Genomic DNA, 23015 nt, shown 5'->3' on the forward strand with positions numbered 1-23015 from the left:
AGATCTTGTTGCCACTCCACAAATCTTACCAGCACTACCACCCCCGTTGCTGGAATCTAGAATTACATTTTAGGTATGATAGTGGGTACAAGCTATAGAGATACTCTTATTTTTTCCAGGATTTTACAGTTGAAGTTATTGTTGTTCTACTAAAGAATATGGAACACAGTGGGAGGAGGGTGAACAAGACCAGAGACCCTTAAGCATTTGAGGACACCTTGGTTTACATCCACAGTTGTGTTTAGTTCTTTTTCCCTAGTTAAGTATTTTAAGGTGATGATGGGTAGGTAAGTGTATGAAGTACTAGGCACAATATAAGCATTTGGTGGATATTAAAAAATTGAGTCTTTTTTCTAAACTGTAGTAGGACTTAAGTGACCAGGCATTCCGTTTCAGTGACATTTTTCTGTTTTTCAGTATCCTGTGCCTTGAAAAAGTTTGAAGCTCTTCGATGTTAACTTTGTAAGAATGCTTGTATGAAAAATAATTTGACTGAACAGACTCTGGGCAACAGTTACGAAGGTTCTCTTATTTAGCGTATCTTTTTTTTTGCATTTGATAACTTTTATGATGGCCTCCATAATATTATAATGCTAAATATTTAAATAAACCTGTCACTTATAATGCCTAATATCTATCCTAGGAATTATGGCTTCATAATACATAGTAGATGTAGGTAAGAACAGACATTTCAGAGAAAAAATTAGAGTAATTGAAATATAAATGACCTATTTTGTGAATATGGAGGTCCTGTTTTCAGCACTAAGCTGACAGCATCAAGATAAGGCACATCTTACACATGGTTGCCTGAATACAAAACATAGAATGTACAATAGCTTCCTGAGTATCTCGCCACCTCTCAATTGAAATACAAACCAGTTCTGACCATCCTACTGCTACTGCAGTGTGGGCACCAGCTCCTCCTTCCCCCAGAAAACTCCTAATTCTCTTCACCCTATTTGGACTTTTTCATTTTTTAAAAAATGTGTTTTGTGTTTTTTTGTTGTTTGCTTTTTGTTTTTTATTTATTTTATGTATTTTTAAATTTTTTTTGGCTGCGCCATGGCATGGGGGATCTTAGTTCCCCGACCAGGGATGGAACCCGTGCCCCCTGCAGTGGGAGCATAGATTCCTAACTCTGGACCACCAGGGAATCCCTTTTTCATTTTTCATAGCATTTATCACCTTTTACATAACAGTTAATTTTAAATTCTGCTGGAATTTGAACTTTGTGAGGGCAAGGATCTTTATTTACTGATGTATTATAGTAATTCTGTTCCATTGTTAATATTATGGATATCTAGTAGAGATGTTAATATTAATGTCAACAATATCTGGTAGAGATGTAAATAAAACTTTTCTTCCCCTTCTTTCTCCCCTCCCCCTCTCTTTTCCATTCTCTCCACAGTTCTGTTGTCTATTGCAGGATACATCTTAGAGTCAGCTTAAAAAAAAAAAAACCAAAAAACCCGAAAACCTACTGTTTAACTTAGTTTAGAGATAAACATGGGTTTTAAATTACATTGCATCCTGGTCTCCTGAAGGAGAATCTGGCTTTCTTCTCAGTTTGCCTTTTCTTCAGTAACTGATGCATCTCTAATGGAGAGAGTTCATTTATAGCATGAGGATCCTTTGTTGTTGATGGAATTTTTAGTTGCTTTGATATTAGAGAAGTGGGAGAAGATAAGAAAATTGACATTTTGTTTTAAATATAGTTCTGTGTATAGATAATTTTATGAACTTGTTTTTAAAAAAATAATTACAAATACACAATTTACTTGTTTCTTTCCCAGATTTATCTGTGAATTATGTTATGATTTAAGAGTGTTAGAAAATGTGGAAACATCTTTTGCAGTAACAGTTTCGTTCACATTATAGAAGTGATTTTTGGTGTCCAGTTATCACTAACCGTGTCAAAAAAGTAAAATACAAGATCATTTTCTCTTAATTAAAAATATGCAAAATAATTCTTCATACTCACTACTTGGTGAACATTAGCTAGTATTGGCAAAACTTATGGCCAACATTTTTTCTTGCTTCCATTTGCTCTGGCCAAGAGAGTTCATTTCCAGGACCACTTTGATATTTCTATGCCTTCATTGTTCTCTTTCTTTGTTGTTGTTGTTGTGTTGTTGTTTTTTTAATATTTCCCATTGCTATTTTTATAATCTCATGGTAAGTCATAAAAGTCATAAAGTTTTTTTATTTAGAACCTAAATTTTTAATCTTTCAGTACTATTCTTAACCCTTTTGTACTCTTTTACACTCTACAAGCAGTTATAAGTAGCTGATATTTATTAGTATTATTTCTGTGTGAAAACATCTTTAGAGATTTAATAGGATTGATGCTCACTTGTTTTTAAATCATAGTTGTTGTTTTTTTCTTACAGTAACCCAAACTATATGTTCATACTTGCTGTGAAGCTGTCTAGTGCTCACACAGTCCCAGCAGAGTGTAGTCTTGTAGAATAGCCTCATTCTGCAGATGAGGACACTGAAGACTTGCTCATGGTTGTAAGGGTGTGACGTGAAAGACTTGTGTTTTTAAGCAGCAAGAGTAGAAATCTTTCGTTCTTTCCATTCTGCCTCCACTGCCTTTTAAGTCTGAAGATGGCAGAGAAATACTGGAGTTTTAATACTCTTCCTTTCTGATTGAACTTCATTATTCTGGATAGTGCCATATAAGATAATATGTTTGAATGCATTGGAAAATTACCTTCCCATAGAATGGTTACATAGTTTTAGTGGAGAATGCTCGAGTAATTTATTTTTGCTTGGTCTGTTTACTTTATTTGATTAAAAAAAATTTTCTTTTAAATTTTGTTTAACCTAAAAGTGTTATGCTCTGTCCTCGATCAGTAGAATTTTGGATGGTCTTGGGCATTACTTCAGGGGCAAAAAGTGTTGCCTGTAGCCCTTTTTTTTGTATGTGTGTTTTGAATAAAGTTTTTGTATAAACAGAAATACCCATTCATTTCTATATTGTCCGTGACTGCTTTGCACTGTAATAGCAGAGTTGAGTGGTTGTGAGAGACTGTGTGGTCCGCAAAACCAAAAATATTTACTTTCTGGCCATAGTGTCAACCTCTATACCATTGCATGACAGTGACTGGAAAGTCAGGTGGAACCTTTGTAGTATTTATATAGTCTCTGTTGGTGCTTTATTGTAATTTGGGTGGTGGGCAGGGAGAGGAGTAGTGCTTTGTATTGAAGTAAATAAATTGAATTACTTAAGAAAGGTGGTCTTTTTTCTTTTCATGACCCCCTGGAGAGAGTGAGTGTGAAAGTGTATATGTGTGTCCCTATTCCTGTGTTTGTGTGTCCTGAGTGGATCAGGCAGACAACACAGTGTATTTGCTGGTTTAAATGTTTCATTTTAAATTTGGTGAAGTTGAAAGCAGTTTGACAAACCAACATCAGATGAGAATTAGGCATATTTTAGAATTATGAATATGTAATTTATTTTATAATATACTCAGAATGAATTATGTTAAAAGACAGCCCTGATTTCTTAAAAGGGTGTATTTCTGACTGCCATTCTGATAGAAACATGGTAGTTAAATGAGCAATTTGTTTTAACTTACTGAAGGCAAAACATTTGTTGGTACTGTCTAGATTATACCTTAAGCTTTTCTATATGTAAGGAAATACTCTTAAGACACACAAGAGTGACTCTTCTGAATCTGAGTAGAGATAGAAATGTAACATTTTAAAATTCTGAACCTAACATCTAATTTAATGTAAATATATTTTTTCTTTTTGTGTCTAGAATACTTCAGAATGACAGTTTCATTTCAGTAATTATCTGCTGGCATGTTCTTAATTTAAAAAAAAAGTTAAGAAGCATATTCCTTTCTGTTACAAACTGAAAGTTGAAGACTTAGTTTTGAAGAGGCTCTGCTTCAGTGTGTGTTCATTGTCACTCCGTGTGGTCACACTGGTTAAGATAACTGTCATGTTCATGCACACTGCAAATCTGTTGTAATTTGAGACTTTTATCCATCATTACTCTCTTTTGTGTGTGCATATAGTAATGCTCTTATATCAGCTCACAGAAGACAAAGCTGGACTCTACAGTCATATAGCACACAGCATAGCAGAATATGAATGGGCAGTTGGTGTCCTGCACAGAAGTTCGCAGCCAAGGGGACAAGTGGGTGCTGACATTCAGGCCACACACACATTCAGCCAAGCCATTTCCCTGGTATTGGGACTGTGTCTTCTCAGAGGAAAGGCCTCTTTACTTATATGTATTATTTTTAAATGATTTGAGTTCTGTGCCAGGCACTGTTTAGCATTTTATAAATATTAAGTTTTTCAACTCTCATAACAGTTTATTTTACAGTTGAGGAAACTGAGGCACTGAGAGGTTAAGTACCTTGTCTTAGATCATCTAGCTGTAATTTCAGAGCTGTGTGATTCCACAGTTCAGGCTCCTAACTCTCTGTACTGTAATATGCCTTCTCTTTTTTTCTGATTTGTCCTGCTGGTGTCTAATTTGCACAAAGGTGCTGCAGAGGTTATTGGTGGCCCTGATAGCATACTTGAATGAGTTGGAAGGCATTGGACAGGGCACACATACAACCCCGTATCATATCCCACCGTAATAACTTCCTTGCTGAGTGATAATCCAGGTTTTGTTTAAAATTTTCCATTGATTTGTAGAACAGTTTTTCATTAGAGTGAGCAGAAAAAATACCTTTCTATAACCTCTATCTACTACTTAGCATTTTGTGGCACAGAGCTGAGTCTCATTTGGTCTTTCTGTGTCTTTTTATCTAAATGTAGGTATCAGCAATGTTCGTTTTGTGGTCTGTCTGGCTCTCTTTCTGTTTGAGATGTCCTCATTATTATTGTCCTTCCTTTCCTAATTCATTTTTGGGGAGAAGGATTGAGTTTATCATTTATCTTTTGTTTCTTTTGTTCATCTTAAAATCAAATTAATAAAACTTTTACTCAATGTAGTATGTTTCCCTCTCTAGTTCTGAGAATGAGAGGACTCACTTTGCAATGCTAACGTTATTGAAAGAAGTGATCCCTCTGTGCTTTCCCCCTCCCACCCCCAGCCCCACAGATTAATAATTAGACTCTGACTAGTAAAACTCCCCATCCTGCCCTTTCCTGCCACGTAGTCCAGTGGTTCTCAACCCCATTGGAATCATCTGTGGGAGCTTTTAAACTCAACGGATGTGCAGATTCTACCTTAGACCAACTAAATCCAAGTGAAGGACCCACTATGTCACAGGTTAGAATCTGGATAGGTATTTCTGTAGGACAGAGTTAATCAAAGACCCAACATCCCTGACAAAGCTGTTCTCGTTTCTTCTGGGAATGGATTGTTCAGCAGAATTTTTGTGTTGTTTTAGCCTAATTAACTATTCAAATTTTTGGTATCTTGAATCAATTATTCAACCCTTGGGAAGAGTAAATAATCTAATAAGATTTGGAATTATGTCAGTTTTTTCTTCTAACTTGTTAAGTGCCCAGGTACCTACCTGTGTGGTCTTAGGCAAATTTGGAATACGGAAAGTTTAGGTATTTTTTTCAGTCCCATTATTTCTTAGATCCTTATGCTATTTCTATTGCCTCCTTTTTACCTTTTACTTGTTTCTTCCTCCCAAACTACTTAAAAAAAAAAAAAAAGATTTAGCTCCTATCAGCTTTGTCTTAAGAAAACAATGTCAGATCTGTCATGTTTCTAAGGCATCTTAAGTTATAAGTTGCACCATTAATTTAGTAACAGTTTTTTTTGGGGGGAAGGAAAAAAGAAATTAGTTACAGTTACACAATGTTGATGTTCTCACCTTTTAAAAAAGTAAATGACAATAATATATTTATTCATACATCTAAAAATTTTTTTTAATTGGAGTATAGTTGCTTTATAATGTTGTGTTAGTTTCTGCTGTACAACAAAGTGAATCAGCTGTATGTATATGTATACCCCCTCCCTCTTGAACCTCCCCCCCGCCCCACCATCCTCACCCATCTAGGTCATCACAGAGTACCTAGCTGAGCTCCCTGTGCTATACAGCACGTTCCCACTAGCTATCTGTTTTACACATGGTAGTGTATATATGTCAATCCTAATCTCCTAATTCGTCCCACCTTCCCCTTCCCCCACTGTGTCAACATGTCTATTCTCTACATCTGCGTCTCTATTCCTGCCCTGCTAATAGGTTCATCTGTACCATTTTTCTAGATTCCACGTGTATGTGTTAATATACGATATTTGTTTTTCTCTTTCTGACTTCACTCTGTATGATAGACTCTAGGTCCATCCACATCTCTACAAATGATCCAATTTCATTCCTTTTTATGGCTGAGTAATATTCCATTTCATACATTTTTATATCACCTTTCTAGCATCACAACTTAAGTTTGAGTCTGAGCCTTTTCTCATATTCAAGTTCTCTACCATTGAAAGTTAGTGAACTGGAAGACTTTGATGGGTGGATGTTAGTGCCTAAAAATAAATTTTACTTTTAATAACACTTGAAACTGCCCAAACCAACCTTTAATTTTAAAATCTCTGTGGCTTTGTATGAGAGAGTTTATTGTTTTTATTGTTTTTAATTGCATTGCTGACTTCCTGACAGGCAAATTTTGGGGTCCTTGATAGTTTTTTGTCTTTTTCTGCACAATAGTGTTTTTTTGGTATAAATTTAATATAAAATTCAACCACATGTGATACTACCATTGAAACTAACTCAACTGAAGTAATTGGATGACTAGACACCAGTGCATGTTTAAATTTTTCTTTGTGTGGGTTTGTGGTCTTGTGTACTTTTTATTTTTAGAAAATTTGGGATCATAATATACAACTTTTAAATTCATTTTCTCTAAATCACTTAAATAACAAAGCGAAGTGAAAATCAGAGTCAGTGATGGCAGAGTTGTGTTTGACCTGACTGTTCTGCCTCTAAGCCTGATGTCAGGGTCAGTTTTCTTAAGATAACCCTCTGTCCCAGCTCCTTCCCCCTTTTCACTCACCGCATCTTTTGGCTGCCCAGAATATTATCTGTGTATACGATTCCGTGGGAAATGAGAATAGGGTGAGGAGAGTGCGGGATATAATGCTTTAGAGCTTTGATGAATGTGTAGTATGTTACTTGAGATTGCCACGTTGTAGAAGGCAACTAACGAAGTCATTCTGTGTGAAATGGATCAGTGGAATTGAGAAGATTCAGTTGAAACTTTGATGTACAAATATATTCCTTTTAAAAAAGTTCCAGTTGGAGGTAATCACCATTTATTTATTGTGCTTTGAATCTTGTGCTAAGCAATTTAATTTGAACTTTATCTGTGATTTTTCTTTCCTCCAGAAGTTCACTTAACAAAAACCTTTCTAAGCAGGTTAATTATGATAGCATTGTTATGTTTTTCTCTTAATTCTTGAGAAGATTTCCCCCAATTCTCCAAATTTAAAAAATTCATTTGTAATTTCTGTTCCTTAAGGATACCAGGTACACATTCTTGACTTTGTTACTGACCACTAGGTTCTAGATTAGATTATGTCACTACTACAAATTATAAGCAAATTTTTTTTTGTTTGTACCTTTTTTCTAGGGAAGGGGCTCATAATCCATTAGCTTTTTTTTTTTCTTTTGAATTTTATTTCTTTATACAGCACGTTCTTATTAGGTATCTATTTTATACATATTAGTGTATACCCGTCAATCCCAATCTCCCAATTCATCCCACCAACACCCCCCCCACCTGCTTTCCCCCCTTGGTGTCCATATGTTTGTTCTCTACATCTGTGTGTTTATTTCTGCCTTGCAAACTGGTTTGTCTGTACCATTTTTCTAGATTCCACATATATGTGTTAATATACAATATTTGTTTTTCTCTTTCTGACTTAATTTACTCTGTATGACAGTCTCTAGGTCCATCCACGTCTCTACAGATGACCCAATTTCGTTCCTTTTTATGGCTGAGTAATATTCCATTGTATATATGTACCACATCTTCTTTATCCATTCGTCTGTCGATGGACATTTAGGTTGCTTCCATGACCTGGCTATTGTGAATAGTGCTGCAATGAACATTGGGATGCATGTGTCTCTTTGAATTATGGTTTTCTCTGGGTATATGCCCAGTAGTGGGATTGATGGGTCATAGGGTGATTCTATTTTTAATTTTTTAAGGAACTTCCATACTGTTCTCCATAGTGGCTGTATCAGTTTACATTTCCACCAACAGTGCAAAAGGGTTCCCTTTTCTCCACACCCTCTCCAGCATTTGTTGTTTGTAGATTTTCTGATGATGCCCATTCTAACTGGTGTGAGGTGATACCTCACTGTAGTTTTGATTTGCATTCCTCTAATAATTAGTGACGTTGAGCATCTTTTCATGTGCCTCTTGGCCATCTGTATGTCTTCTTTGGAGAAATGTCTATTTAGGTCTTCTGCCCATTTTTTGATTGGGTTGTTTGTTTTTTTAATATTGAGCTGCATGGGCTGTTTATATATTTTGGAGATTAATCCTTTGTCCATTGATTCGTTTGCAAACATTTTCTCCCATTCTGAGGGTTGTCTTTTTGTCTTGTTCATAGTTTCCTTTGCTGTGCAAAAGCTTTGAAGTTTCATTAGGTCCCATTTGTTTATTTTTGTTTTTATTTCCATTACTCTAGGAGGTGGGTCAAGAAAGATCTTGCTGTGATTTACGTCAAAGAGTGTTCTTCCTGTGTTTTCCTCTAAGAGTTTTATAGTGTCCGGTCTTATGTTTAGGTCTTTAATCCATTTTGAGTTTATCTTTGTGCATGGTGTTAGGGAGTGTTCTAATTTCATTCTTTTACCTGTAGCTGTCCAGTTTTCCCAGCACCACTTATTGAAGAGACTGTCTTTTCTCCATTGTATATCCTTGCCTCCTTTGTCATAGATGAGTTGACCATAGGTGCATGGGGTTATCTCTGGGCTTTCTGCCTCTGGGCTTTCTGTCTTTTCCATTGATCTATGTTTCTGTTTTTGTGCCAGTACCATATTGTTTTGATTACTGTAGCTTTGTAGTGTAGTCTGAAGTCAGGGTGTCTGATTCCTCCAGCTCTGCTTTTTTTCCCCTCAGGATTGCTTTGGCTATTCGGGGTCTTTTGTGTCTCCATACAAATTTTAAGATTTTTTGTTCTAATTCTGTAAAAAACGCCATTGGTAATTTGATAGGGATTGCATTGAATCTGTAGATTACTTGGGTAGTATAGTCATTTTCACAATATTGATTCTTCCAGTCCAATCCATTAACTTTTAAAAGAGATCTGTAAATCAAATAAATTTGCCTTTGGAGACTGCAGGGTAGTATGTTTGAAGATCAGTCAAAATATACTGTTGTGCTGTTTTATAGGATTTTTGCATCTTAAAAAAAATCCTAATTATGTATAGGTGGTAGATTTAAGATGATGTCTGCTGAGATAGCAGTTTCAGTTTCTGTACTGAAAGATTAATACTTCATTTATTTTAGGTAAAATGTTCTGAAATACAGATTCTAAAAGCAAAGCTTTTTGTTTGGAGACAGAACCAAAGCCTACAAACATTTATTTCATCACAAGAAGTAAAGCACATGGGTTTAGTTTATGTAGTACACCAAGTAGTTGGTCGCTGTACACATTTTATAATGTGACTTATCATAGAATTTTTTTTTTTTAATGGCAAAAGATCAACCTTTATTGGCCACTTTCTGGAAGTGATACTAAAATTATTGGTATAGCCAGGCTCTCCTAAGTATTTTTAAAAAACAAAGCAAGATTCACTGTTGAGTTCCTCCTTATCATTGCGATTTATTTGTGTTGTAATTCAGTATCTACTGTGTTTTATTCTCGAGTATGTATGTACCTATTCCCACACATTTAGATACTATATCATTTTATCAATAAATGTATCTCAAGAACTGTGTATGCTCAGGGCACTATTCTTCTGTGGTGGGACAGCAAGATGAGCAGATTAGTCTCTGGCCTGGGGAGGTCTGATAGGGGAGGCATGGTGAGAGAATAAGGCATTGCAGAGCTGTCGTGAGAGAGGCTGGTATTTCTCTCTCAGTGGGTGAGTAATCAAGGGAGGAAGCTGATTTGCGCTGAACCTTGAAAGAGGAGGTGGACTGGGTTTGTGGGCGGAGCCACAGTAGAAGGACATTTCTGGCAGAGGAATGAGCAGTGTCATGGCAGCCTAAGTGCAGAGAACAGAGAGGGTGATATGCTGCAGTGAGAGTACAGGAGGTTGAGCAAGTGAGATTATAAAGGCAGTTGTTAAGAAGGATACACATGGTTTTGGTTTTTGGACAATTTGAATCACTTTAGTACAAATAGCTTTAATATATATTCTATTGCATTATCTCAAATCACCTTAGATTTTTATAATTCCTTTGTAGAATATATAATTTTATCTTTTAAAATTCAGATACTCATTTTATAAAGCTGAAGAATTGTGATGTATGCTTTAGAAATGCACTGCACAATGGCCAGGGCATAGGTAAATGGGTCGACTAGGAAAACATTAATACAGAAACCAAAATACAGCCCTGCATATGTTTTTTTAAAGTTTCCTGGGAATTCCCTGGCGGTCCAGTGGTTAGGACTCCGCGTTTCCACTGCAGGGGGCATGGCTTCGATCCTTGGTTGGGGAACTAAGATCTGCAAGCCACACGGTGTGGCCGGGGGGAAAAAAAAATTCTCAGTTTTTCAGATTTTATTGTATGTGCAAATGGACAGGCCTGTTGATACACCATTTTCCACAGATTTATTCACCCTTCATATCCTAGAATCAGATATTTAACCCCTTCAGTATTTATTAAATCACCTTTGTGGCCTTTTCCCATGAGGAGCTGTAGTCTAATAGGAAAAGCTGAATGAGTGAATGAATGAATGAGGAAAAGAAAGGAAGAGAAAATACGTTTAGAGAAAACTGAGGTTAGAGACCTCTGTGAGAGTGATGAGAGAACTCACCACAAAATAGTAAGAGGAGAGAACCAGGGGGAGGAGGTGAAAGAAAGACTAGCAACTGGAATGATCTGATTTAGTATTTCCCTAAGGTACATGTGTGTAAGTTTGTGTGTGTTGTGTGTGTACACACAACAATAGTAGTGAAAACAAATATCCATTGAGGTACAGTGCGCAGTTACTCCATATACGTTCATTTGAGATTTTAAAAATTAAATATAATTAATATTTAATATTGCGGTTGATTTGCACCCTCATTTGGCTGTGATGTCAGAGAGTCATGTATAACATGTGGTACATAACGGTATTCAAAAGAGTTGGGGGTTCCGCAGGGCAACAGTGGCACTCCCATTCATTCATTCCATTTCTGGGAATTGCCATGCATTTGAGCTTATTCATGTATGTTTACTTGTGTTTGATGATACAGATTTGTGGATTATATTATCCAGTTTTAACTGAACCCCACAAAACAGACTAATAATGTAACGATTCCTGCAAAGAAACTGAATATAAGAAACATGAATAAGAATAGGAAGCAAGAAAATGGTAGAGCTGATACTTAAACTATTAGAATAAGCTTTTCATCTGCCATGATCTAATTATTTTAGAAGATGGCTGAAAAAATTGGAGATTCTCAAGAAAGATATTTGACAGACAGGCATACGTTCACTATTAGTACTGATGAACCTTACTCTAAGAGTAAATTGTGACTTGAGTTAGTAGTTAATAATGATATAAAACCATCATGATTAAGAAGACATTTAAAAGTTAAGGACCTAGAATGTTATAAACAAGATTGTATCACTGTAAATATGTAAATAATTTATCTTTATTTTTTTTAAATAAATTTATTTTATTTTATTTATTTATTTTTGGCTGCGTTGGGTCTTCGTTGCTGCGCGTGGGCTTTCTCTAGTTGCGGCGAGCGGGGGCTACTCTTTGTTGCGGTGCGTGGGCTTCTCATTGCGGTGGCTTCCCTTGTTGTGGAGCATGGGCTCTAGGTGCGTGGGCTTCAGTAGTTGTGGCACATGGGCTCAGTAGTTGTGGCTCGTGGGTTCCGGAGCACAGGCTCAGTAGTTGTGGCGCATGGGCTTAGTTGCTCTGTGGCATGTGGGATCTTCCCAGCCCAGGGCTCGAACCCGTGTCCCCTGCATTGGCAGGGGGATTCTTAACCACTACACCACCAGGGAAGTCCCTATCTTTATTTTTTACTTCGGTTTTGTGTGTTTTAAAATGTATGAAATTCAGTAGCATATGTTAATTATTTATAAATAATTAGAATGAATGTATGCCAAACTACATAGCTTAGAGCTCAAAAATACATGAAGACTTTATAGTAAAATAATGGATGTTCGTAACAAATGACCCTGAGTTAGACAGAGCCTAGCAGTAATCTAGTTTTTATTTGAACTCAATCATGATGTCTATAGGACATTTCCCCAATAGGTGCTAGAAAATATCTACTAACTAGCTCACAAATGTTTTGTGCCAAAAAGCCTTGGGGCTCACTTACCTGTCTTGAAGCCCAAGAGGCTGGTGGAATATCGTATGTTGACATAGCTATGTATAATTCCAGTTATAAGTGTGTGACGTGTTTAATAAATATTATTTTAATTCCTAGATCTTCTTTTTTTTAAATTATTTGTTTATTTATTTCATGGCTGTGTTGGGTCTTCGATTCTGTGCGAGGGCTTTCTCTAGTTGTGGCAAGCGGGGGCCACTCCTCATCGCGGTGCGCGGGCCTCTCACTATCACGGTCTCGTTGCGGAGCACAGGCTCCAGACGCACAGGCTCAGTAATTGTGGCTCACGGGCCCAGCTGCTCCGCGGCACGTGTGATCTTCCCAGACCAGGGCTCGAACCCGTGTCCCCTGCATTGGCAGGCAAATTCTCAACCACAGCGCCACCAGGGAAGCCCCCCTAGATCTTCTTACAGCTCAACTATCTGAAAGTTACATAGCAGCACTGAAGTTATTTGGTGTGGCCTTGGAGTTGGTAATGAGCACAAATGAGGATTCCAGTCAATTAAAGATAAAATCAGAGAGGAGCAAATTTCAAGGGATTAAATTCTTTCTGTATTTATTCAGTGTATTTGCTTAGTTATCTTTTTAGTGTTAGTGACTTAATTCACCTTTTTGGTGTACGAAGAAAAGCTCTTGCATTTCTTTGTGTGGCCTCAGCTTGTACTCCTGCAGAAAAATGCACTTTACGCTTGCACACGGTGGGAGCTGCCCTGGTCAGTGTTCCACCTGGGAGTCGCCACTCTGACAGGGTTGTGAAAAACCACTCGTATATTTGCAAAAAAGTTTCTTGGAAAATAATGTGCTGTGACTCAGCAATTGAGAAGACTGGGTAAACTCCGTAGAATATAAATTCTGAAGAGATACGGTTTAATAAGTTTTGATTGAAATTGTTTCAAAACCAATTAGGTATTTCTCTTTATTGTATTAAACAGAATATATAACATATAAGTTTATACCATTCTTTACAGCTCCTGATGATAGATTATGAACCTGCTATACTGGGCCCTGTTGCAGTAGTATTTGCATGAGTTGAGTTGAATGGGAGTGAGTGCCTCCTTTATGCAAATTCATCTCTTTTGAGTCTCATTCTGTTCATTGTGTCAGCCTTTTAGGAATGTAAAGATTCAGTGCCTGCCACATACTACACGCTCAAAAGTTGCTGCTGTTTATGACAGCTGTTGCTTAGGAGGAGAAAGATACTCACTGGTTGGGACCTTGAAGACATAAATAGTATTTTGTACATGTAAAATTTGGTATGGGAAATCTTTTAAACTGAATTTGCTTTAAGACACACTGAATATTTTACTTTCCTTTTTCTTAGCATCAGCAACAGCGATTTGTGATTGGCAGTACCAGACATTCAGTTGTACATCCCCACATCAATGCACTGCCAATGGTAAGAATTCTTCCTACTCTTTTTGTCAGAGCTTGTTTTAATTTCTGTTTTTATTATTCTCTTATTTTTAAGAATCTGTTAAGAATTTTGAAAGTTTTTCACAATTTGACAAAATACATGTGTTCTCAAACTGAAGAAATGTTTTTAAAAATATGTAATTTTTAAGGTACTTAAAATAATGTTTGATTATTTGGTGTTTTTTCTAAAAAGGCAAAACCTCTAATTTGAAGATTTCTATTATCTTAGCTATAGTTATCAGAATGAAAAGTGTTATTATACAGTTAAGATCTTATATTTTAACATGTGGACTATATTTTGTGAATAAAATTTTCTCATTAAACTTAAGTTAGAGTGGCAGTAATGGCTCTTGTGTTTTTGTCCATCATCTTACTAAAATAATCATATTGCATTTCTCCTAATATTTATAGTTAATGGGCAGTTAAATGGCTAAAATTCTACCTGTCTTTAGTTAGTGGATAATTTTCAGGAGAACCGTTCTTATTTAGTTAACAAGGTCATTTAGAATCCTTTCTCTGTGGAATGAAAATGTCCACTATGTTATATAGCAGCAAGACCACTGGACTCTGTGGGAATTGGGAGTTGTTCTCTGCTGCATATGTCTTGGATGACTTTTGGCAAGTACTCTTGTAAAATTTGGTGATAGAATTGGACTAAATTTCTAATGTTTATTCTAGCTATAGGCTAAGTGATCTCATCACTGTTCATTAGAATTCAGAATGATTTTACCTTACAAAAAGTAATTCCTTATATAAATGGTATGGCCCTGTATTTGGGGCATCAATAAATAGCAGGAGAATTCATTTTTATTTTTTTTGTTTTTTTAAAGAATTAATTGCTTAACAACAGTGTTTTCTATAGTGCATTATCAAAACTTTTAATTATTTTTACTTAAATTTTTAAATATTAAATCAGGGAGCTATAGAAACTGATTAAGGTTTATAGAATTTGGTGGGAAATTATAGATGCATCAGTCTGAAATAAAAAGTAGTAAAACTTAACTAGAACCAGTGAGATGTGAAAGTTATCTGTGAAAATATTCCTAGGAAATGATTCATTTTAAAGATGAACTTGTCAGTATGTCAATAAGATTTCCTCTGCCTAAACTATCTTCTGAATTCTTACTACTGGAAAGAAAACGACCTCTCCCCCTCTCCAACCTCCCTTTCTTCTCCCTTCCTCCTTCCCCCCAGTAGTTAATGGGGAATGTTGGGGAAAATAAGGATTTTTGTTCTGGCTTCACCGAGCACGAAGGCTGACACCATTCTCATTCATGTATGAAGATACTTGCTGGGTTCTTTGTGGTATCTGGGTGACGTATTACCCATCATTGAATCTGCTGTTTCTTCTGGAGCACTACACTTTCTCACGTAAGCAGCTCACCTTAGGCATTTTGAGTATCTGGCTTTTTTGAAGTTCACGTCTGAAACCTGTGCATTTTTCTTGGTTGTTGGAGTCTTAGCTGTTTGTGGCACGTTTCCCCTGAGAAGTGAGTTGCACAGGCCTGTTGGGTATCTGAGAGCCAAGTGCCATGCCACTGGCTCTCTCTTCTAAGTGCCTGTCCTCGGGTGACTTTGTAACGTGCCACTCACATAGCCTGCGTGTTGTTTTGTTTTGTTTGGGGAGCAGCTTGTAGACTGTATTTTAAATCAGATTATCTCAAACACATTTGCCATCACAAATGTTTATGTTAGTGTTAATTCTGTATATGTGTTAGTGTGAGAGACGAAGAAGGTCAAGATTACACAAATTCGCTTATAGTCTAGCTGTGGACATCAAAGCCATTTCTACACATTTGTAAGATGTGCTAGTAAGTTTATAGATACTGGGTTCAAAATGGTGGTTTTCCCATGAGCCTGAGCAATGTAGTAGTGTTCGGGGTTAAATCTGTGCTGTGTACTATCTCACGTGTTTTTCTCTGGAAATGCCATAAAGGAATGCTTTGTGAAAAGTCACCTCTGCCACCCCCCACACCCACTTCAACTTTGTTTTTCATATAAGAACCATGAATATTCTTTTTTTTGCCTCACTCTTCACTTGCCTAAGTGCAAGTTATTTTAACTCTCATAGCATCTTAAGTCACCATGATTTACAGCTACTTTTCAGTGTAAATGGTTCATGCTACTTTCTGCAATTATCTTACTGCATTAATAGAACCCAATGACCAGTAGGTGTATATTATTATTTAGTGTGAAAAATTTTAGATGTACACTAGGGAGAATGGCATGATGAACTCTCACCCAGCTGCAGCATCACCAGCTTTGTTTCCTGTAACCGCTTTGCTCCCATGTTGTTATGCCTCGTTCTTCCCCACCCCCACCCCCATTTATTTTGGAGCCAATACATATGTCACATGATTACATTAATAAATATTTCAGTAGGTATCGATGGAAGATGTGGGCTTTTTAAAAGTGTATACTACAGTACCATTTTCCCACTTTAAAAATTGACAGTAATTTTTTTATTTGAAAAGGCATTTAAATATACTTTAAAAAATTATAGTAAAAAACACATAATATAAAATTTACCATCTTAACCATTTTTAAGTGTACAGTTAGTACACTTAAGTGTAGTGTTAATATATTCACATTGTTGTACAACAGATCTCTAAAAGTTTTTTATCTTGCAAAACTGACTCTGTACCCTTTGAACAAAATCTCCTATTTCTTCCTCTCCCCAGCCGCTGTCAACAATCATTTTATATTTTGTTTTCATGAGTTTGACATCTTTAAGTGTCTTATGTAAGTGGAATTATACAGTATTTGTCTTTTGTGACTGGCTTATTTAACTTAGAGTAATGTTCTCTAGGTTTGTCTATGTTGTAGCTTATGACAGGATTTTCTACTTTTTAAAAGGTGGAATTTTTGTATGTATATATCATTTTCTTCATTCATCTATCGATGAACATTTGGGTTACTTCCAACTTTGGCTATGGTGACGAATGCTGCAGTGAACATGAAAGTGCAAATATCTCGTTAAGATCCTGCTTTCAGTTCTTTTGGATAAATATCTAGAAGTGAGATTCCTGGGTCATATGATAATTCTAGTTTTAATTTTTTGAGGAAGCTCCATACAGTTTTCCAAAGTGGCTGCACCATTTTACATTCCCAACACTAATGCACAGGGCTCTGATTTCTCTACATTCTTGCCAGTACCTGTTATTTTCTGTGAGAGTTTTTGGCTGTTGTGAGGGTTGGAGAGTTGGTTTGTTTCATTTTGGGGTAGTGAGCACTCTAATAATGGGTGTGAGGTGATGACAGTAATTTCTTAATATCACCATTTATCCTTTTAGTTTGAGCTTTTACAGATTGACAACAAAATACATACATTACATTTGGTTGCTACGTACAGCTTATGCTTTACCTCTTTATTATATTTTCCTTTTTATTTGTCTTGCAGGGTTTCCTCATTCTGTATTTTGTTAATTGCATCCCTGTAGTAAAATGCCTTTCTTTCCCTTGAATTTTTTAATTTAAAAGATTAATCTAATTCAGATTTTTTTTTTTTTGCATTATTTTGGAGTGGGGGTAGGATGGCAGAATATTTTGTAGGTGGTACTAAGTAATTCCATGAAGAGGCATATAATATTTGCTTGTCTCTATTTGTGATTATTAGGTGGCCATTGATGATCATTGCCTAGATCATCTCTCATTATTTATTATCTGTAATATTTCTATAAAGAGGAACTTCCTTCATCAGATATTTGGTTACTCTGTGGCACAGTTTGTACAGGAAAGGCATACCAAATTCTTGATTCTTCCCTTTATTTACCAATTTTCTACATCTGTAACTCTATTTCTGTTTCGTAGATAAGTTTATTTTCCAATTTTCAAAGTGCTAAGTTGTTTCCTAGAATTCTGGGAAAAGTAGACCAACAAAGACTTTTTAAGAAGTGTCTCTGTGAGCCTGGGGACTTAAATATTTGATATGTTATTGCATTGTAGTTTTTATTCTTATTCTTAGTATACTCAGATTGTCTTGGCCAAAGGAGCCTTTTTAAATTGACTTCTGAATGTTTTTGACACAACTCTAGTAGTCTCTGAGAGCTTCCTTGCTTTTTGACATAACAAGATGTTCCTGAGCTCATCTCGCACATGTTCTTCCTTAGTCCCCAAATCAGCTGTGTCTCCAGAAAGTCCAGTTCCTTTTAGTGAAAGCAGTATGTAGAGCCACAGTCTAGTGCTAAGGGTATTTATTGTTTCTGGATGTCTGGTATGTCTGTGATATATCTGATAAAAATGTTGGATTTTAATTTTTCAAACTTAAATTCTTTGATTTCAGTATTTCCATCCTTTCTCATGCTGAAAAATCTCTTTTTCTAATGGTATTTACATAAACTGGTTTCTTTTGTATATTTATATTATATATAAAGTTATATATATTTAACATATAAATGTATAAAACAATATATTATTTAAAGGTATAAAATACAGAATATGTAAGATATAAATATGTAAATATATAAATAAATATGAAATTATTGTACATATTGTATCTTTATAAATATATTTTTATGTATTTAAAACCAGTACCACCAATATGATTACTGAAAACTGCTTTTTCTTTGGCCCATGACCCACTGGGGGTTTACATTCACAGTATTTTGAAGTACTCAAAGTAAATCTACTTGTATGATTTTTCTGCCAACTTGGTACAGAATCAGGTCCATTTGTTTCATTGTATTTTTAATTTTTAGGATTTTAAAATATTGATTTAATCTTACTTACAATTTTATAGAAAACACTGATATTACTTCAAAGTGAAGTATGTACTTAGTTTCTTCTTCCCCTTATAGGTAACCAAGTTTAACTAGGTTGCTATTTTTAAAAATAAGCAAACCTATGTGTATATATATACTGAACATTTTGGAGATCACCTTATAGTAGTGTATAGAGTTAGTCCTCATTCTTTTTAATAGCTGTGGTGTAGTCCATTACATAGATGTAGCTTAGCTGTTTCATGAATGGCAGTTTTAGGTATGAGCATAAATGTTCATGTAATTTTGAGGCAGTTTGCCAAATTCTTTTCTGTAGATTTTATGCCATCTTATATTTTTTCCAGCAATGTATGAGGGTGTCTGTTTTCCCACTTGTAAACAGTGTATAGTCAGAACTTTTTGGATATATACATATTTAATCTGATAGTTGAGAAATGGTGTCTCGATGTAGCTCTAATTTGCATCTTGTGTGCTTTAGAATAATTTGTATGTTTTTTTTCTTTGAACTGTTCCAAAGATAGATTCTCATTTTCAAGAAATGTCTATCAACTTTGTTGACCAATCCCTTTAGGCCTCCTCTTTTCTCTTGTTCTAATTCTACAGTTATCCCACAGCTTCTAAAACTTAATTTGGTTTAACAACAAGATTTTCCTGCTAAGAATAGAACCTCGCTGACCAGTTGTTTTAGGTTTGATTTCCGTGGAATCAAACCCTCGATTATAACCATTTTATTTGAAAGCTGAACCCAGGAAGTTCCTGTGGGGAAATAAGAAAAGGAAGATAAGGAGGCCAGTACAAGATGCTTTTGAGTAGGTTAATATTTTAGGCAGTTGGGACTCACATCTTGTGGGGACCTCTGGGAGCCAGTATGTAGAGCATGCCTCTCAGCTGTTCCACTCATGGGTCAAGAAAGTTGGGGTACTTTGTCCGCCAACTCCATTCCTTATTGGTGGAGTTATGCTTTGGGAAGGGCAGGGCATCAGCTCCTTAGAACTTCCCCTCTGACCTAACTGTGGCCAGAGATGACCCTCAGGTGTTTGCAGTAAGAAGCTGCCTAGCTCCTAAGGAAAACTGAGTGATCAGGGGTTATGGGCTGGACACTGCCGGCCTCTGTTGCATCGATGAATATTCTAGTCTACTGGCAACTATATTTCTCAGTGTAAATTAGTAAATCATTCTTCTCATTCATAGATTGCTCTAGTGTATTTTGTTAACATCTGTTCTCCTAGAACTTGATTATCCCAAGAGAACAGATAAAAGTAAATTATGGCTTGCCAGACTGAGGATAAGACCCCAGAGTTGTAACCCTACCAAGAGGTAACTCCCAGGAAGCAGTGTGGTGCGTATTGAGGAGCTAGTGATCTGTTCCCTTTTACTCTCCACTTCTCAAGCGTGTCATCTGTAAAATAATTTGTTCTGTTCACTGTAGAGAAGTTCATTGTCATTATTTATCATCTGTCTTTCACTGTCATGTACTTCTGAAGTGGTATTACTAAATGTGAAGCATGAATGGCACTGCCATATAGACAGGATTGTGTGAAGTATTTATTTTATTTTGGTTGAGAATTTATGCCTCTGGAGAACTAATTTTCGGATCAATAGTAAGAGGGTTACATTGAAAAGCTCTCTTAGTTTTGGGGATTTTTTTTTTTTTTTTTCCTTTTAATGGATGGAGCTGAAAATAGCTACAGGCTGAATTTCTTTCAGAGGGGTCTATGCCTTTGCTTATGTCTGAGCAAGCATCCCTTTGAAAATGTATGGTTTATTTTCTATTAAAAACAAAACAAATGATAAGCTGAAAAGAGCAGAGCACATGCACATTGGAGTTGTAGTTAACTGAATGCCTTCATCTTTACCATTGGATGTTTGTTGTGTGATATGAGGCTGATACAACTGTCTAAAATGGAACCTGAGTGATTGTGGTTTCATTTGGAAGGCAAAGAAAGTGTGGATTCTTTCATGGATTTAATCCTTAAATTAAATGTGATAGTAGAACTTGTTATGGTGAGTTGATGTTGTTATTTAAAAATTGATCTTCATGCTTCAGATAAACTTGGTGTCTGTTCTACAAGTTCTTAGTATAGGCACCATGCAACCAGAAATAAAATGTACCTCTTTTTTTGTCTCAGGGAACCCAAAATAAAGTGAGCAAGGACTTCCACCTACATAGAGGGATGAATATTTAATGGAATAATGTTAAAACAAAAGGTGTCCTGTCATTGATTATTTTCTGGCTTTATTTTTTTAAGTTTTTGCAACTTCTCACACTGACCTTACTCTGTTAAATTCAGTCTTAATAGGGTCTGACACATTTAGGATTGAGCTGCCTTGTCTAATATTAGCAATGTAGCCAAATTTGAAACTACAGGCCATATTTCATAGGTGTATGGAAGCCATTTGGGGGTCTTCTTCTCCTTGCTTTCTTTCATCAATCCATCCATCTTTCCAGGGGATAATATTGCTTTTTAAAAAAATTTGAGTTTTAAGTTTTTGCTCCAAAGAAAAACTAACATACTGAAGTTTGGTATGTAAAAGACAGGAGTTTCCAAATTTAACAGATACTGTTTGTTTGCTTCTTCATATTCTGTCCTTTTCTGTAAACCAGTTAATTTCAGTCATATCTTTTGATTTTTCTCTTGGTTCTTTTTAACAGAGTTCCTTCATAATGCCTATTTTTTCTCCTACGCTATGGTTACTATTTCCTCCTGTAAGGAGGATCTTTTTTTTAAAAAATGCTAACGTTCTTATTTTTCTACATATTATATATATATATATATATATATATATATATATATATATATATATATAAGGACCATCTTAATTTGACATTCATTTCCAGTCAGATTTTAATGGAATCATTTTGAGTTCATTGTAATCTGATATTTTTTAAAAATGATTTAGAGCATTAGGGTTTATGAGTTTAGAACGGAGTACATAGAAACATATTAAATGTGTAGGAGACACCAAGAGACATTTTGATTAGTTTAAAGTTTTTTGATATATGAAAAAGTAAATTAAAATCAGACCAAAAATGGAAAGATGAGTGAGTGTTCTGAGAGAGAGAGTAGATACCTCATTTAAATCTCTCTGTAACTCTGTGAGGCTGTTAATATCTCTGTTTTATAGATGAGGAGACCATCATTCTTGTTTATAATCACCTAGATAATAAATTGTAGAGTCTGAAGTCTGAATCAAGTCTGTTTCCACAGTTCTGTCCTCTCTTCTGAGAATGGTATGTATTTCTGTTCTAATATGGAAATGATAGGACCTGTGACATGATGGAACTGGGGTGGCACTCTGAGTTCTTACAGAGATTGGTTATTGCCCTTTGTTTTACCTGAGGAACAATTAAGGAATAAAGCTGTTGTAGAGTCCATTTAAAAAAAATTATATCCATTAAAAAAAAAATATCTAGGGGTTTCGGTATTTGCAGATTTACTTAAGCTTTTTGTAATTTTCATTCAGAGGAGGGATTCAGTATTTTGGCTGAAATTTCAGAAGCTAAATAAGTCACAGCAAAGCATCTGAATTGAATATTGTGTACTTTTAAAACATACTTTGTGTATCCTTCACCAGTCTTTTAATTCATTTGATTGAGAAATGTATTTGTTTTATAAAGTCTTTTAATGTATTTCTTACATATTTTCCCCTCAGTTGTGGATAGGATAGAATAAACATTGGCTTTCATGAAAATAAATATTCAATACTTATTAATTCATTTATTTTGAAATATACATAAGCCATTTTTTTTTCTTTTAGTGCAGTTTCTACTCATAGTAGAGATGGAAATTTATTTCAAAACCAGGCTTTCTCTGATTTGTCCTCCTGCCTGTACCATGGCAGATCTCATAACCATCAATGGCATACAGTTTTCATGTGTGTATGTATAAGGCAGATAAGTCATCGAGACACCTTGGGCCTTGTTTGCCATTGCCTCGCTTTCCCCTCCCCTCCCACCCCACAGCTGCACCTGCACTGGGTAGTGTGGTGGCCACTATATGTGTAGCTGTTGAGCACTTGAAATAATGACTGGTTGTAACTCAGATGTACTGTAAATATAAAATGCATGCTGGATTTTGAAGACAGTTTTTTAAAAAAGTGAAATCTCAATCTTATACGGATTTCAAGAAATGATAATATTTTGATATATTGGATTAAATAAAAATACATTATTAGAATCAGTTGCCACCTGTTTCTTTTTAAGTTTTTCATGTGGCTACTAGAAACTTAAAATTAAATGTGTGGTTTGCATTGTGGCTTGTACTGTATGTCTGTTGACGGTGTTGTTCTATACCTTGCTGGTCATAGCTGCCAGACCTAAAGATTCTCCTTGTCTGCCAGAAACAAGTAATTAGAGCAATGAAGAACTTAAGATCTGGGGAAACTGGAATGACCCTCAGAGTTCCTAAAATAGATCATGGGACTACATTACAAAGCT

The 23015-nt window shown here is 35.7% G+C and overlaps 1 protein-coding gene across 5 annotated transcripts in view; it reads left to right on the forward strand.

The window, feature by feature from the left end:
• TBL1XR1 (TBL1X/Y related 1) overlaps positions 1-23015 on the forward strand; it is a 178170-nt gene that overhangs the window by 74681 nt on the left and 80474 nt on the right. For all 5 annotated transcript variants that reach the window (XM_061194466.1, XM_061194463.1, XM_061194464.1 and 2 more), the window contains exon 2: positions 13768-13842. The gene's annotated coding sequence lies outside the window, so the exon portion shown is untranslated. The remainder of the gene's footprint in view (positions 1-13767; positions 13843-23015) is intronic.

This window comes from Eubalaena glacialis, chromosome 6, assembly GCF_028564815.1.
Source record: "Eubalaena glacialis isolate mEubGla1 chromosome 6, mEubGla1.1.hap2.+ XY, whole genome shotgun sequence".
In the NCBI taxonomy this organism is placed as follows: Eukaryota; Metazoa; Chordata; class Mammalia; order Artiodactyla; family Balaenidae; genus Eubalaena; species Eubalaena glacialis.